At 34.8% G+C, this 19502-nt stretch overlaps 2 pseudogenes; both read left to right on the top strand.

Moving 5' to 3' along the window:
* Positions 1-3201: 3201 nt before the first annotated feature.
* LOC147001462 (uncharacterized) lies at positions 3202-5266 on the top strand (annotated as a pseudogene).
* A 248-nt stretch (positions 5267-5514) lies between these two features.
* Positions 5515-6435, top strand: LOC147001461 (uncharacterized; annotated as a pseudogene).
* The last annotated feature ends 13067 nt before the right edge of the window (positions 6436-19502 follow it).

Here is a 19502-nt window from a genome sequence, read left to right as displayed (position 1 = left end):
GACAAGAAATAGCTCTTAGTTTCCTTGATTCTTTATGTTGTCATCTTTGTTTCTAAACTGTTGCTTTCATCCATAAGTTTGTTTGTTTCCTGCCATCTACTCCTTTTTGGTGTGTTTGCTTCTTTTTGTACTAGTAATTTCAGGTGTGTTTTTAATTTGCTAGTATGAGATGTATCTATTCTCTTTAAGAAGGCATTTAGTACGATAAGATTTTCTTTTAGCACTGCTCTCATTATGTCTCAATATTTGAGTATGTTTTACCTTCACTTTAAATTAATTTTAAAAGGTCTTTAAACTATTTCTTATTTGATCCTGTGCTCATTTATTAATTATTCAATATCTGTGAGTTTGTAGGTATTCTGTTATTCTGTTGTTGAAGTTTACCTTTAATTCATTGTGTGCCAAAAATATGCTAAAGCTTATTTCAATCTTGTATCAGTTGATACTTGCTTTGTAACCAAGTGTGTGCTTAATCTTGAGGAAGGTTTTGTGGCCTTTTGGGAACAATGTATATTCTTTTGTGTTTGGGTGAAATGTTCTTTATATGTCTGTTAATTCCATTTGATTCACATTGTCTACTATTTTCATTATTCCTATGTTTATTTTCTCTTTTGATTATTTGCCAATTGGTGAGAAAGTGGGGTGTTAAAATCTCCCACTATTATTGTGAGAGGTTCAATGTATGTTTTGAGCTTCACTAATGTTTCTTTTATGAATGTGGGTGCATTTGCAGCATAAAAGTTCAGAACTGAGACTTCATCTGGCAGATTTTTCTTTTGATGTGTATAAAGTGTCCTTCCCCATCTGTTTTGATTTCTTTTGGTTGAATGTATATTTTATGAAATATAGGAATGGATACTCCAGCTTGTTTCTTGGATTTATTTACTTGAGAAACCTTTTATCCAGCACTTTTCTCTGATGTAGTGTCTGTCTTTGTTGCTGAAGTATGGTTTTTGTAATGATGTATCCACTCTATTAGCCTCTGTCTTTTTATTGGGGTATTGAATTCATTTATGTTGAAAGATATTAATGATGAATGAATATTAATTTCTGCTATTTTATGTTGGTGGTTTTATGTGTGTGTGTGTGTGTGTGTAAGAGAGAGGGAGAAATTTTCCTCCTTTGGTCTTGCTTTGTGAATTATTAATTTCTTTTTTTTCTTGGGTTTAATTACCCTCCTAGTATTTGAGTTTTCCTTCTAGTATCATCCATAGTACTGGATTAATGGAGAACATTTTTGTATTTCATTTTGTCATTGAATTTTTAGTTTTCTCCATTAACGGTGATTCAGTGTTTTAGGGGATATAGTTTCTGGGCTGAGATCTGTGGTCTCTTATGTCCAGGCTCTTTTGGCTTTTAGAATTTCTGTTGAGAAGTTGGGTGTAATTCTGATGTTTGTCTTTATATGTTACTTGGCCTTTTTCTTGTGCAGCATTTAATATTCTGTCTTTGTTCTATACATTTAGTCTTTTGGATATTATGTGTTATGAGGATTTTCTTTTTGATCCCATATATTTGGTGTTCTGTAAGCTTTATGTATGTTTAAATCCATATTTTTCTTAAGATCTGAGAAAATTTCTTCCATGTATTGTTGAAAGTATTTTCTATGTCTTTGATCTGGGAATCTTCTCTGTCTTCTATTCCTATTGATTTTAGGTTTCATCTTTTCATAGTCTTTCAAATTTCCTGCAATTCTTATGTGAAAAATAATGTAGATTTGGGATTTTCTTTGACTAATGCATCTACTTCTAGTGTACCTTCTATACCCGAGATTTTCTCTTTCATGTCTTGTATTATGTTGGTGATACTTATATATGGAGTTCCTTTTCTCCTTCCTAGGTTTTGCAGGTTTACCTCAATTTGTGTTTTCTTCATTGCTTCCATTTCTCTTTTCCGATATTGAACATTTTTATTCTTTCCTTCACTTGTTTGTATTTTCCTATATTTCTTAGTATATATTCATTTTCTCTTTAAGGACCTCTACATATTTGATTTTATTTTCCTGTATTCCTTTTTCTTTTCTTTCTGTCTTTCTTTCCTTTTTTTTTTTTAAGGAATGAAGGTTATGTTTTGACTCACAGTTTGCAGGGATGCTCCAAAATACAAATAAAATGGAGGGATTTAGGGAAGTAAAAGGAGATGCTTGCCTAAGTTCAAGACTCCTATCTAGAAAATACATACTAAATTCAAGTCAAGAATCCACTTGAGCCTCTGAAACGTCAACACACCATGCACAAGATACTAGGTGAACAAATGAAATGTGAGCTTCCCATGTACTATATACATTGTTATTGTTTATGTTGTATTGCAAGGTCTACATTGCCTAGCCAAATCTCACAAATGATTTCACATAAAAAAGCATTCAATCTTTTAAAAATGGCTTACATTCTTATTGATACGACCCCAAAAGTGAAAAGAATGAAGTCGTTATTCTTCTGTGGATGAACGGCAAGGTTTTTCTGCCAAAGGTGGTGACATACAGACTTCTGGTACTGTTGGTATTCAAATGGTACTTAAATATCCCTAATGAGCAGATGGTTAGAAAAAAAGATAAGCAGATAGCAGGATTGAAAGGAATGCATATCCCTGCAGTACATAAGTGTGCATGATTTGAATTCATGGACTACATCAATTGTGTTTTGGAGAACTAAAGTTGGATAACATATTCTTGTGTATGACCCCTGGCAATGCAGGGGAATTGAAGAGACTTCTGATTTCATAACCATTCAATCTTCCTATTTTAATTCAATTTTTATGAAGAGGTTAAAAGGATCATAAATTGCTGTACTACTTTCTTCACACATAGTTCATGAACTATAGATAATTATAGCTACAGATATTCATAAAATATTCATTAATTCCAACAAGACAAGAGAAGGAACAGAAGAACAATGACATAATCTTCATGGAGTGAATTATTTAAAAGATTACTCACATATTTATACCCAAATAATACTGGCAGAAGACCTGTATTTCTTTAAAAGATTTATTCATTTCTTTTTTAGGGTCTCTGTTATCTTCAAAAGATTAAGTTTAAAGTCATTTTTTTACACTTAAGTTTTGCTAGGATATACAGGGCTGACTGTGGTAGGATAGCTGTGTTCTTGTGGTACCATATTGCTCTGGACTTAGTTGATTATGTTCTTACTATGTCCTTAACCATCTGATTGTCCCTGGTGTTGGCAGGCCTGGTAGTCCATGATGGCTGCAGGTCTCTGGGATTTCAGATAGTTCTGAGTTGCCCTGTGTGGCAGCAAGTTTCCAGGGTTGCAGGTAGAGCTGGTAGCACCTCATGACTTCAGACCTCTGTTTAACCAGGGTGTCAGCAGGCCTCTGAGGATGCAGACAGAGCTTGTGTTTTCTGAGGGCTGCAGGCATCTGAGATTGTAAGTAGTGATGTGTACTGGAAGGTGTAGCATGAAGTTGATGGAGCAGACCTCATAGCTTCTGTGCTTGCCAGGGAACTTAGCATACTGTGGTGTAGTATATGGGGATCTCACATGGTTAGCCTGAGTGGCAGCATGCCTTTAAGGATGCAGGTATATCTATGGCCCAGGGAATGAGGTTCAGATCTATGGTTCTGAAATATATTTCAAAAATAATGTGTGAATGTTCAAATTTTGGGAATAGAACTTCATATTTTATTTTGACATAAAATTTTTCATAGTAGTATGGTTGGAAAATTTATTTTATACAAATCAAGATTTTTAACATGTTTAAGAATACTCAGGTTTCTATGGAATTTATCTGTCTCAGTGAATATTCCTTAGGATTTGAGATAAAATTTAAATCTTCTAGGCTCATATGCCTGACATAATTTTTACCTGGTATTCTTAAATGTTTTTGTGTTTCTTTCCTTAAAAATATTGTCTATGATATTAAATCGATTATTTTGAAGTGATTGTACATTGATTTATGTCATTATTTACAATTGAGATTAACAGGGAGGAGAAAAAATATCAGTGGGTGATAGTTGCAACAATTTAATTTCAAATTATCTGTTATTCTGATGACTTGCATATATATTACAAAGCCTGCAATATATTTAATGAAATATGTTCTAACATCCATTACATTTATGATATTTGTTTCCTTGGGACAAAGTTGTGCACTTCTATGTTAACACACTTTTGCTATAATCCTTGGATTAGTGCTAGTTGATACATCACGTATATATATTATTTTCACACAACTCCAACATGACACATAGTGATTTGCTTTATTACTTTCAGCATTGGATTGCAATCGTACCAAGAAGCTACTCCCAAAGGTGTGTACACAAAATTATTTTCAGAAAGAAATAACACCAAGATTTGGACTCAATGGTCTTTTCGACCTATATAGAAAGAAGTTCTGGGAATATAGAGCTGGCAGTGAGAAGCATGAAATATGTAATTATGAAAATGATCTCCTGGCAAAACACCTCTCTAATTTCTGAAAAGAATAACAAAGTTATAGAAATTCTTGAGAGAAGTCAGTCTAGCTCACTCCCATTTTTACAGTTGGATGCTTCTTTAGGAAAATTTTTACAACTTTTGAAATGCAACTCTGGTCTACAGAGAAATACAAAAACATTAAAGAGAGATATTTGGGTGAATAAACACACTTCCCTGAAGCATTTACCAAGTAGTATGGTATTAGACAATACTACAATACTTTATGAAGAAAGGAGATTTTGGAGAAGAGAAAAAAAAATACTGATTATCATCAATGTGAAAGATATTTCTCTAAAAATATATTATGTCTCCCTCAACCATTAAATCGAGTTTATGACAAGTTCTACCATTTAGATCAACATAAGAAAGTGTCTATGTATTCAGTGAAACTTGGAATATATCACATGGGCAGCAGTTGTGGGAACTCCAACAGAGTAAATGATAATAACATAGGCTACATTAAAAACCCTTTTCTGAAGTATTACCAAAACAATCAACTTGGAGGGATTTTATACCAAGGTAATAACATATTATATGATTCTCATCATGAAACAATTCTAAGTAAAAACGTGATAAGTAAATGTATTTCAGAAAATTATTATAACCATGATAGTAGACAGGCTAGGTCTAATCACTGCTCTCAGTCAATTTTGCAACAGCAGGACCATACCACAGAGAACCTTTATGACATTTTAAAAGAATCCTTAATTCTTCAGGTTTATAACAGAACATGGACTAAAGGAGATACCAACAGATACACATGTGATACATACAGGAATGCCTTAATTGAATCATTATACTTAGAGAGAGATAATATAAAACACATTTAAAAACTTTTCCTGGCCCCAGGATATGATAAGTCCTTGAATTTCAATTCCAATATCATTCAGTATGATTCAAACCATAATGAAAGGGGAATTCAGAATGCCAGAGTACATATATACAGTTTTTGTAATGTGTCAGATCTCTTGGGACATTCAAACTTATCAGTTGAAGAAAAACACTCAAAATATAAAACACCAGGGAAATGTTCCAGTAAACCCTCAGGCCTTATGGTATTTGAAACTAGAGGAAAATCATGGAAATCATGTATGCAATGTGGCAAGTGCTTTGCTCAGTACTCAGCTCTTCAAAACCCTCACAGAATCCATACTGTAAAGAAACCTTTTCAGTTGTAAGGAATGTTCAAAATCATTTACTTGGTCTTCAAAACTTCAAGATCACGACAGAATACACACTGCACAAGAACTTTATAAATCTAATAAGTGTGGGGAATCATTTATCCAGTCATCAAATCTTCTAGCTCACCAAAGAATTTATACAGGAGACAAACCCTACAAATGTAATAAATGTGGTAAATATTTTACCCGGTCTTCAAATCTTCAAGTGCATCAGAGAGTCCACACAGGAGACAAACCTTACAAATGTAATAAATGTGGGAAATCATTCACACAGTCCCCAAGTCTTAAAATTCATCACAGAATCCATACAGGTGACAAAACTTACAGATGTAATGAATGTGGTGAATATTTTATTCGGTCTTCAAATCTTAAAGTTCATCAGAGAGTCTACACAGGAGACAAACCATACAAATGTAATGAATGTGGGAAATCATTTACACAATCTTCAAGTCTTAAAGTTCACCACAGAATCCATACAGGAGATAAACCTTACAAATGTAATGAATGTGGGAAAAGCTTTATACAGTCCTCAGATCTTAAAAATCACTACAGAAGCCACACTGGAGTCAAACCTTACAAGTGTAATGAATGTGGGAAAAGCTTTAGACAGTCCTCAGATCTTAAAAATCACTACAGAATCCATACTGGAGACAAACCTTAAAAGTGTAATGAATGTGGGAAATTATTTTTTCCATTCTTCATATCTTCAAGTTCATCACAGCATCCACACAGGAGACAACCTTACAAGTGTAATGAATGTGGAAAATATTTTACGTGGTATTCAAGTCTTAAAGTTCACCACAGACTTCATACTATAGACAAACCTTATAAATGTAATAAGCATGGGAAATCATTTACACGATTCTGAAAACTTCATGCTCACCACAGAACAGACACTGAACAGGAACTGTATAAATCTGATAAATGTAAAAAATTATTAACCCAGTCATCAAGTCTTCTACTACAACAGAATCCATACAATAGACAAACCTTACAAATGTAATGAATGTTTCATGCCTATTACCTAGTCCTCATTTCTCCAATTCATCAAAAAATCCACACTGGAAAACAACCTTATAGGACTAATGCATGTGGAAAATCATTTTCCTGCTCCTCAAATCTTCAATTTCACTAGAGAATCCATACAGGAGACTAACCTAACAAATGTAGTAAGTACATAATTAGTTTCCCAAGTCCTCAAGTCTTCAACCTTTTCACAGAGTCCATCCTAAGGACAAAACTTTCAAATATAGTGAATGTTAACGATCCTTTACCCTGTTCTCAGCAACTCTAATGTATATGTGAAATCCATTTCCTGCTCCACAAATCTTCAAGATAACTACAGAATCCATACTGCAAACAAACATTACCTATGTAAAGAATATAGGAAGTCCTTTACACAGAAATCATACTTTCAAACCTCTCCTAGCATGCATACTAGAGACAAACCATAGAAATGTAAAGAATATGGCAAATCATTTATCATTTTCACAAACTCTAGACCATATAGAAGATCTATGCAATAGACTAACTTGATAAGTAATCACTGTCCTAGTATTAATACAGAAACCTATTTACAATGAGAAGCATATTTGTAAGAATTTAAATAACGTTGAAACCTTACTCAGAGAACTCCCACAGGAAAGCCCTATATTTTATTAGGAATTGGAAAATTTTACATTGAACACAGCTAATATTCATCTTGAGTAGTTATTTAGAAAACAAAATATGAAAAGTTCTCACCCAATATCAATCTGACATCATTAATCGATGATGAATATAGAATTCAGGTTCAAACAAAACTAGAAAAGTAATGTTTTAAAATGTAAGTATTTAAGCCACAATAATATAAATATCTTTATACAAAACTGTTGCATAATGTTCTGTATAGTATAGCATTTTTGAGAGATATCCTACGTGAATATTATTTTATTATTAGTCTTTGAACATTTTATAAAATATATATTATAGTTAATATTTAATCTCAATCTCTTCTTTGTCTGAATTATCAATAAATATATTATACCTGTCTTTCTCTTACTCCTGCCTTGGTGTGATTAGTATCTATTTTTTGTTATCTGGGATGGTATCATTCTTATGATACATTTCCAGATTGATAATGCCAACAGAAACATGTCATAAAAGATAAAATTGATTGCTTTGTACAAATTCCAAGAAAGCAATTAGGCAGAGTATATACCGTGAGCAGAGGAAAACCTGAGGTTTTCACGTGTGTGTGTGTGTGTGTGTGTGTGTGTGTGTGTTATATGAATAAAGTCATTGCCATTTCAGGTATATGGAAAAATTCCAGGTAGACCCATTGTCTTTAACCTTCATTGTCTAGGAGGTTAAAGATTTAAGATGAAAAATTCTTCTCTGGTTCAAATGTTGATATTCATTTTGTGTGGTGAATACTGTTCTCCATAGAATTTTCCCTCAGAGAATTTTTGTCCAAAATATTGCTCCTACTATACCTACTGTACCCACTAAGATGAGCCAAAGCTGCCTCCTCTTCACCTGTATATAATAATGCTGCCCCTCTGCTTGTTTGCAGACATTAACCTGAGTTCCATGTTAACCTGTATGTAATGAACTTGCTGAGCTTTCTGGGTGCAGTGGTTCAACATTGTAGATCACATCACGAGGATCACATCTGAATCTAGCTTTAAACCGATCCCTTTAGTTGTTTTCTGCCTTTTAAATATTCCCTTGACTCACCAGCCAGGGCCACTGATGGAAACCTGCTGGAAATGACAAATTGAAGAAAATATTTGTTGTTCAAACAAAAAGGAAATATTTTGAATTTTTCAATTGAATTGTATTCATAATTTCTTTAAGAATGAAAACCCATAACTTGACTTCAAGTTATTCCTTCGTCACTCCCAAATGCCCCTTCCTCACGTCTCCTCTGCAAGCTGAGGATGCTCCTTGGCACTTCACTCAATTTTTGTTTCTTTAGCAATGCTGAAGCCTTTAGTTATATAAATCCCAACTTGTCAATCATTATTCTTAATTCTTAGAATAAAGGGAATTCTATTGAGATTATACTTTCAAATAGATTGATAGATGATAGTTAGATGATATATAGAAATATAATGAGTGAATTTGTATATAGGAAGATTCTTAGGTAAGTATATATACATATATACACATACCTATCAAAATACCTATTTACATATATACATATGTAATATATGAATCTATCAATTGACAACTTGGTATATATATGTATATATATTATTCACCTTGAACAAACTTTTGTGGTCTTCTTGAAAAACAGTGTCATTTTTCCTTTATCGAATTTATTAGCCAGCAGCCATTTTAATTTTATTTCACCAAACCATAGGAAAAGAAGTAGGAACAGAAAAATATTCAATTCTTAGCATTGCCTTTCATGTTTTTATTATTTTGCTTGTAAAAATCCATAAATATGAACACTGAAAGCTAAAATAATAATTGATCTAGCAAGATAGAACACTGATACAATAGTGGTCAAAAGAATTAGAAGTATCTAGCAGCATTCAGATTGGATTAAATTCTCAGAGTAAAGAAAGGAACTCATGCACATTACTTTATTCCTGGCCAAAACCATCCATGGCTGGTGAAATCATAAAATATAGGGCAGACCCTATTACTATTATATTACTAAATGGACCAAATATTACTATATTACTAAATAATACCAAACTGTCTTATAAATATTTGGCATTTTACTCATTGTTTAGTTGAGCTCTTAACCTTTAATAGAGAAACTGCTGCTCCCCGCCTCCCCCGGATAGAAGTTTATGCAGACTTACACCTGTCATTGTGTAGAGAAAAAGTGATTGTGGGGTATATAGCATTAATATAAATATTCATATCATTCTCCTTTTTTACAGGGCAGAAAACACAGAAGAAGAGGACAGAAAGATTGTAGGAGCCAGATAATAGGTAGACTGAAGGAAAATATGTCCTTTTGGTATAACATGGCTATTACACTATCATCTCAGAGCAGTTATGATTGTATGGACAATATCAAGCCAGTCAACATTTTTTCACAGAAAAATGAGAGGATCATGAGACCTGACATCTAGCTGAAGAGTGATTGGCAGCTGATGGCTGCTAGAGAAGAGTCAGTTTTCTTATGGTCTGTTACTTCTGGTAGGTTGCTCATGATGCACTGAGTATCACTGCACTCATGCACATGTGAGCATCAATAGATTCAGTGGGAGTAAAAAAGAAGACAAATGGAACATTAAAAGTTGCAGGAAGATCAATGTCTCTGTTCTCCTTTCTAAAATGTTTAATTCAGCTGCATTTTAATGCATATTTTAATGATTTGAAAATAAAACAGAGTTTAATGATTACTATATCAAACTATTTGAATGACAGAGTTGACATTATAGTAAAGTTATAGAGTCTGATAAAAATATAGTGTGCAGTGATATCACTGAATATTATTATTAACAAATATATACATACTTGTAGAGGTTGGGAAGACTTGAAAGGCAGAGTTAGAGAATAGAAAAGTTATCACATCTGGAATTCTACACTACGGAATATATAATCTGGGAACACTAGACTTTGTGTTAGAAGTACATTCAATCAGATAGTAACCCTTCCCAACTCATCTAGGATGGTAGCAAGAGATAACAAGACCTAAGCCCGAGATCTTTTCCCCTTATTTATAGTTTTGTAAAGATCATAGAATGCCTCTATGATCATAATCTGTGTAACATACCTGCTCATTTCTTCCATTGTACTCATCCATGGCCAAAGGGAAGCTGCTCACAGACGAGTTTAGATCCCCAAATACCCCAGTATAGCCAAAATACTTAGCTAGTACCTTTCCAGAACCAAGTAAAAAATCTGTCCTATAATAGTTACTGATTATAGTAATGATCATATCTGGTTATGTTTATGAGGGAAGTAGAGATGGCATGAAACTCATGGATTGATTTGTAGTCATTGGTTCCATTGGACATTGACCAGAATGCCATTAGCATAGAAACACTCTTTGGAGGGTTAAGGGTGCAATTGGGAAACCTCAAAAGTACTATGGACTGAGCTGTGCATGAGTTAAAATATCTTAGAAGTAAAACCATTTTTTATTAGAATCAATCAGATTTTGTGGCAGCATGCCATCACGAAAAGCACATACTTTGGAAAGCCTTCCAGATGACCCACACTTGCTGTAAAGATAAGTTGAGAGAGACACACATGATACTAACAAAGATCTTGCGTATGTGAGCCAATTTTGTATATGTGCTCATAAATGGAAAAGGTCAGAATAAGAAAAAAATAACTCCCTTGAAAAATGTTCAAATATTTGTCAGGCCAATAGCTTTTTAAAAGCCTACATCCTGATCCTCATGGCTGCCTTTTGTTCGTTGACACTGAAGATGTGAGACCCCAACTTAAAGTGTTTCTCTCTGAAATGTAAAGCCCCTGGACTTTCCCCAAGCTTGTTTTCCTTGATCTCTAAAAATATAGCCAGAAAGAAGCTCTTTGTTCTCTATAGCCAGCAAAAAGCCTTTTTGTTTCTGTGCCTTACAGCCACAGATGGGATGATTGTGGGGAAACCTAGCCAGGCACTTGGCTCCCTGTGCCAAGGACAGAGAGATAGATTACACAGAGAAGAGCTGTAGCCAAACTCCTCCCAACTCCTCCCAACTCCTCCCAATTCCTCAGCTAGCTGTTAAAAGCCCCCTACTGTCACCACTAGAGGTCAAACTCCCCTGTCCTGTGTGGCAAAAGGAGTTCTTCCTCAGCTAGCTGACACTAAAGCCTCTTGCAGCTTGCATCAGGTGTGGTTTTCTCTCAAGTTATTGAGGTGCTGGCCAGCTCATCCCAGGACTTGAGCGGAGGTCTCCCCAGTTTTGGGGGTCTTACACAGGCATGACTTAACACCTGATCCAATCATCATATCCATACCATTGTACACAAAACCATAGATGATATTTGTAATTCTTTCAGTGTCTGTTCTTTTCACTTGGCTCTAATCCTCTGGATCAGATGTTACTGAAATATTGTATATGGTGATATATTGGAAACTTGCATTCCAAGGGAATATACATATTTAATGGTCTTACATCCATTAGATTATTACAGATTATACTGACATTTATTTTTGTCCATGAAAGCACTATGTAGTAGCCCCAAATTCTCCAATATTCTAACCTCAGATCTACTTTACTTCTTATAAAATCTAAGAGCTTTGTTAGTAATTAATATCATTTGACCCATATAGAATGTTAACTCTACTCTTTGTATAGTATATTACACAAGTATTATGCTTTGGTTATGAAATGTTCCCAAAACTCATATATTGAAAATTTAGTCCTAGATGCAATGTCTGAGGGGGAAGTGGCAGACATGGTGGGGTCTTTAAAAGCTTAATCCATCAATTATCTCCTCTGATTCCCAAAGTTTGATCTTCCATGGGTATCCACAAGGCATTCTCAACCAGTGTTCATATAGGGATCTGTCTATGGTGTCATTCTACTATGGGAATGTTATTGATCTCTACTTAAGTCCATCAAGCAATATGAATACTATGAAAGAGACTACCATATCAGTGATCTACACAATGACAAGGAGAAGCAGTATTTCCAGTGGTGCAATAGTGGCACCTTTATCTTGGGGTAACCAGGAGCTTTCTAACGGAATGTCAGCCCAATCAATAAAAAGGAATATATGCCTATTTCTGCACACCTAGGAAGTAATAGGCCTTAGAGGAGAACCTGTTACTGCCATTTTCTGTTAACAAAGTATCTATTTATATTATAAGTACTGATTGTTGTAGCCAAAGATAAGTATAATTCTTACCCTTCATCAAAAAAAATTTTTTTGCTACACATGAGGTATATTACTGGGATGCATATGTGGACAAAATGTAATAACTTGTAACTATGGCATGTACAGTCCCATTTGTTTCATCTACAAAGCAACCACTATCCGTAAGGCTACAGTACCATCTAGGAAAATTGAATGAATAGTTAAAAAAACAGAAAACCTGTACCTTGTTGCATGTCTTCAAGATATGTTAGGTAAGTGGTGCCCATTAACTCTCAACCCCTCGTTGAATTTAAAATAAAATATAAATTATGTTAATTTAGGAACGTGGCAAGGAATAGCTACTGTTGGAAGAAGAAGGAATTTTCTCCAAGGTCTAGTTCCCTTATGGATTATATTCATCCCAAACACATATACATATTAGCAACACTAAATAGATTCCATATAGTGTGTACAACAATAATAGTTTAGAAATTCTCTATGAAATCAAGTGAAAACATAAACATAACAACAATGTCAAATATATCTATCAAAAAAACTTCAGAATACTGAAAGAAAAATATTGCAAAAAGACATGTGGAATGTAATGACCTCCTATGCTTATGAGGTTAAAGAAGTAACATTGTGAAAGTGGATCTAACCTAAAGTAATTCAGAGACAGTTTCAGGGCAATTCCTACAAAATCTTCTGAAATTCTTCACTGAAAAAGAAAAAAATACATTCATATGAAAGCAGAGAAGATCCTAGATATCCAACTAAATCAGGGACTACTTCAAAATATTAATGAAAAGTAAAATTGAAGATATGTCTGATTTCCTGTTATATTTCAGAGTCATAGGAGAAGTAACAGCATCATGGACAGAACAAAGATCCAGGTATAAATCACTGGAGCTACACCTACCTAAGATTTGACAAGGATTCCAATAATGCTTGCTGAATAGCAATGAGCCTTTATAAATCGTGCTGAGAAACTGGATATCTAAGTGTGGAAGAATGAAACTAGACCCTATTTCTAAATTTGTACACAGACAAATTCCAAATGGATTAAGATATCTATCAGTAGGCCTAACATGGTGAAAGTGTTCTGTTCGAGGAAGGAGCAGGAAAAATGGCTCAAGAGATGAGGACAGGTAAGCACTCTCTGAAAGGGACTCTAGTATCTAGTAAATAATGACAACAATCACCAAAAAGGATCTATCCTCTGAAATAAAATGCTTCAGTACCACAAAGATAGAGAGATCTGAATGATCTCCTAACCTTTAGGGTGTGAGCAAATCTTTGACAGATGTAATTCTGAGAGAAGATTTATATCAAAAATGCACAAAGATCATAAAATATGAAGAATAAGACAACAGTAGACCCAATAATAACGTGTAAAAAACTACACAGAAAATTTGCAAAAGAAGACATACAAATTACCAGTATAAACTTTTTTTAGATATTCAAAATTCGTTACAACAAGGGCAATCAAAATGAAAACTATCTTGAGATTCCATTCCATTGCAGTGTGAAAGGCCATCATCAGGAAAACAAATGTCACTAAAGATTGGAAAGCAGCCTTTATTCACTTGGACAGTGTGTAAACAGTTGGAGCTAATATAGAAAGCAGTATGTACATTTCTTAATAAAACCCAACATAGAATTACCATATTATCTAGCACTCTTGAGCATATGCTCTCTCTCTAGGGATACTTGCATGTCCATGCTTACTGATGCTTCCTTTTCTAAGAAGTAAAGAAATTGAATCATCTTAGATACCTACAGTTGATGAATAAAAAGTGAAAATATGTACCTATATACAATAGAATTTTATTCAGTTATAGGAGATGTGTTTGAGATGTATGTGTAGGGAGTACTATCTGGGGATAGGGAAGACATGGATTTCAGAAAAGAACCTATAACCACCATTTCAGTGAACCAGCTTATTTCGAATCACTAATTTGAAAAGGGCTGTTTTTATTCTTATTTTATGCATACAAGTGGTTTTGCATATACATATATATACATATATATGCATATATATACATATACATACATATATATATATATATATATATATATATATATAGAGAGAGAGAGAGAGAGAGAGAGAGAGAGAGAGAGAAAGAGAGAGAGAGGTACACACACACACACACACGTTTGTGTGTGCACGTGATTGTTGTGAGTATCATTGTTGTGATTATTTACTGGATACTAGAGTCCCTTTCAGAAAGTGCTTACTTGGCCTCATCTTTTGAACTGTTTCTCTTGCTCCTTCCCCTAACAGAACATATATACATTCCAGGATATTATATCTCCTGCAATTAAAATTACAAATAATGGTGAGCTGCCCCAATACTAGTGGGAAAAGAACCTGGATCCTCTGCCAGAGCAGCAAGTAGTCTTAACCACTGAAACATCTCCTCAGCCCAGTGAATAATTTTCATATATTTGTGTCTATGTGAGATTGTATATAGAGGACAGAACACTAAAATATGACTCATGAGAAGGAAAAACAGGAACCTTAAAGAGGAGATGTAGAAAGAAAGCAGAGTACATGTGATATGGAAGTATAAGAGAGAATAATGAATCATATCAGGATTAAAGCCAAAACAAGGAGCAGAAAGTTAGAATAAAGACAATGTTGGGTATATTTTACCAAACTAAATATACATGAAAATGCCACAATGAATCCAATACCTTTTAGGATAATACAAATAAGAATATGTACTAAATTTAGAATTAACTAAAAATTCAGAGAGGAAAACTTTTAAAATAGAATTACTGTGTGACTAGGCTTGTAACTTACAATAATTGACACAAACAAATGATTATTTATTAATATTCACAGAAGTACAATTTAGCATTGTTCCTAAGTAGAAAGAACCATCAGCAAATGAATTCTTATACAACCATGTCATATCTATAAAATGACATATAATTTAATAATAAAAATCAATTATTGGCTCACAGACATAATTTGAAACCATTCTCATAGAAAGAACCAACCAGGAATAACTTGTATTTGCCTGTAAATACGAATTAGCTATAAATGGTTAGAGGTGAGAGTATGTGTGAATGGACCCTGGAAATCTTTGGGGAAAATGTGTTCCAAAATGCATTATAGACTCCTTGAATGACACTGAAAATACTAAGGCTATTTAATTATAATTGTGGACTGTACATCACTGTTTTTAGGGATGATTGAATAGGTCTTGGTCCTACTATACAACCACTTTTGTTTCTGATATCATCCAAAACTCAGAGTGTGAACGGCATCGTTCTTTTTGAGGTAATTAAAATCAACTGATTAGCAAGCAAAATGTGGTTGGCCTACAAAACTAGAGCAGGCAGCATATACCTAATGTCCTGAACCATATTTAGATCTCACTATTTCTACATTAAAAACAAATCTAAATCAACTCTAAGCTCTGTAAAGGTTCTATCAGTAAGGATCTAGATTCTCTGGGTTTGAAAGTTTGTGTATCATCATTATTACAGAACAAGGTTTCTATTGGCTAGATACCATTTCATTAGTGATAAAAGCAAAGGAAGTTGACTGAAATCCACATATCAGGAATGATTTTGAATGTTTTTGACTTAAAGTGTCTCATTCAACACAACTTCATTTACTTGATGAATTCCATATTCATAAAGCCAAACTGGACTGCAGCACCGGGGTTCCTGGCGTGGGGAGTCTCCAGACACCCGCAAGAACCGACACAGAACCCCCCACGGGATCCTAAGATCTCTGGGGAGTGGAACACAGTGTCTGCTCCAATCCAATCCCGCAGGACCTGAGACTGCATTAACTTGGTAAGCAGATAACCTGGCCTGATCAGGGGCACACGTCCCTTCTGGACAACTCCAGCACTGGGCTTCCTTGTGCGCGGAGTTTCTGGATACCCCCAAGTTCCTCACAGGACCCTCCATGGGATCTTAAGACCTCTGGTGAGTGGAACACAACTTCTGCCAGGAGGCATGTTCGAACACCAGATATCTGGGCACCTTCCCTGTAGGAGGAGAGCTTGCCTGCAGAGAGTACTATGACCACTGAAACTAAGGAGAGAGCTAGTCACCCATGTCTGCTGATAGAGGCTGACATAATCACCTGAGGAACAAGCTCCAACCAGAGACAACAATAACAACTAGCTCCAGAGATTACCAGATGGCGAAAGGCAAACTTAAGAATCCTACTAACAGAAATCAAGACCACTCACCATCATCAGAACAAAGTACTTCCAACCCACCTTGTCCTGGGCACCCCAACACACCTGAAAAGCTAGACCTAGATTTAAAAGAATATCTCATGATGATGGTAGAGGACATCAAGAAGGACTTTAATAACTCACTTAAAGAAATACAGGAGAACACAGCTAAAGAGTTACAAGTCCTTAAAGAAAAACAGGAAAAAAAATACAAACAGGTGATGGAAATGAACAAAACCATACTAGACATAAAAAGGGAAGTAGACACAATAAAGAAAACCCAAAGTGAGGCAACGCTGGAGATAGAAACCCTAGGAAAGAAATCTGGAACCATGGATGCAAGCATCAGCAACAGAATACAAGAAATGGAAGAGAGAATCTCAGGTGCACAAGATTCCATAGAGAACATCAGCACAACAATCAAAGAAAATACAAAATGCAAAAGGATCCTAACTCAAAACATCCAGGAAATACAGGACACAATGAGAAGACCAAACCTACAGATAATAGGAGTTGATGAGAATGAAGATTTTCAACTTAAAGGGCCAGCGAATATCTTCAACAAAATTATAGGAGAAAACTTCCCAAACCTAAAGAAAGAGATGCTGTGAACATACAAGAAGTCTACAGAACTCCAAATAGACTGGACCAGAAAAGAAATTCCTCCTGACACAAAATAATCAGAACAACAAATGCACTAAATAAAGATAGAATATTAAAAGCAGTAAGTGAGAAAGGTCAAGTAACATATAAAGGCAGGCCTATCAGAATTACACCAGACTTTTCACCAGAGACTATGAAAGCCAGAAGAGCTTGGACAGATGTTGTTCAGACACTAAGAGAACACATATGCCAGCCCAGCCTATTATACCAAGCCAAACTCTCAATTACCATAGATGGAGAAACCAAAGTATTTCACGACAAAACCAAATTCACACATTATCTTTCCACGAATCCAGCTCTTCAAAGGATAATAACAGAAAAAAAATATATAAGAACGAAAATCACACCCTTGAAAAAGCAATAAAGTAATTCCTCAACAAACCGAAAAGAATACAGCCACAAGAACTGAATGCCAACTCTAACAAGAAAAATAAAAGGAAACAATAATTACTTTTCCTTAATATCTCTTAATATCAATAGACTCAATTCCCCAATAAAAAGACATAGACTAACAGACTAGCTACACAAACAGGACCCAACAATCTGCTGCTTACAGGAAACCCATCTCAGGGAAAAAGACAGACACTACCTCAGAGTGAAAGGCTGGAAAACAATTTTCCAAGCAAATGGTCTGAAGAAACAAGCTGGAGTAGCCATTGTAATATCAAATAAAATCGACTTCCAACCCAAAGTTATCAAAAAACACAAGGAGGCACACTTCATACTCATCAAAGGTAAAATCCTCCAAGAGGAACTCTTAATTCTGAATATCTATGCTCCAAATGCAAGGGCAGCCACATTCATTAAAGAGACTATAGTAAAGCTCAAAGCACACATTGCACCTCACACAATAATAGTGGGAGACTTCAACACACCACTTTCATCAATGGACAGATCATGGAAACAGAAACTAAACAGGGACATAGTGAAACTAACAGAAGTGATGAAACAAATGGACTTAACAGATATCAACAGAACATTTTATCCTAAAAAAAAGGATATACCTTCTTCTCAGCATCTCACAGGACCTTCTCCTAAATTGATCACATAATTGGTCACAAAATAGGCCTCAACAGATACAAAAATATTGAAATTGTCCCATACATCCTATCAGACCACCATGGACTAAGGCTGATATTCAATAACAACATAAATAATGGAAAGCCAACATTCATGTGGAAACTGAACAACATTCTTCTCAATGGTACCTTGATCAAGGAAGGAATAAAGAAAGAAATTACAGACTTTTTAGAGTTTAATGAAAATGAAGCCACATCATACCCAAACCTATGGGACACAATGAAAGCATTTCTAAGAGGGAAACTCATAGCTCTGAGTGCCTCCAAAAAGAAACTGGAGAGAGCACACACTAGCAGCTTGACAACACACTTAAAAGCTCTAGAAAAAAAGGAAGCAAATTCACTCAAGAGGAGTAGACTTTAGGAAATAATCGAACTCAGGGGTGAAATCAACCAAGTGGAAACAAGAAAATCTATTCAAAGAATTAACCAAATTCGGATTTGGTTCTTTGAGAAAATCAACAAGATAGGTAAACCCTTAGCCAGACTCACTAGAGGGCAGAGGGAAAGCATCCTAATTAACAAAATCAGACAATAAAAGAAGACATAACAACAGATCCTGAAAAAATCCAAAACACCATCAGATTCTTTTACAAAAGGCCATACTCAACAAAACTGGAAAACCTGGACGAAATGGACAAATTTCTAGACAGATACCAGTTACCAAAGTTAAATCAGGATCAAGTTAACTATCTAAACAGTCCCATATCCCCTAAAGAAATAGAAGCAGTCATTAATAGTCTCCCAGCCAAAAAAACCCCAGGACCAGATGGGTTTAGTGCAGAGTTCTACCAGACCTTCAAAGAAGATCTAATTCAAGTTCTGCACAAACTATTCCACAAAATAGAAGTAGAAGGAACTCTACCCAACTCATTCTATGAAACCACAATTACTCTGATACCTAAACCATAGAAAGATCCAACAAAGATAGAGAACTTCAGACCAATTTCCCTTATGAATATAGATGCAAAAATTCTCAATAAAATTCTCGGTAACTGAATCCAAGAACACATTAAAGCAATCATCCATCCTGACCAAGTAGGTTTTATTCCAGGGATGCAGGGATGTTTTAATATATGGAAACCCATCAACGTAATTCATTATATAAACAAACTCAAAGACAAAAACCACATGATCATCTTGTTAGATGTGGAAAAATCATTCGACAAGATCCAACACCAT

This window comes from Mus caroli, unplaced genomic scaffold (genome assembly GCF_978045245.1).
Source record: "Mus caroli unplaced genomic scaffold, Mus_caroli_1 scaffold_13, whole genome shotgun sequence".
NCBI lineage: Eukaryota > Metazoa > Chordata > Mammalia > Rodentia > Muridae > Mus > Mus caroli.
Note: the sequence above shows the minus strand (reverse complement) of the source record. Positions and strands in the feature narration are given on the sequence as shown.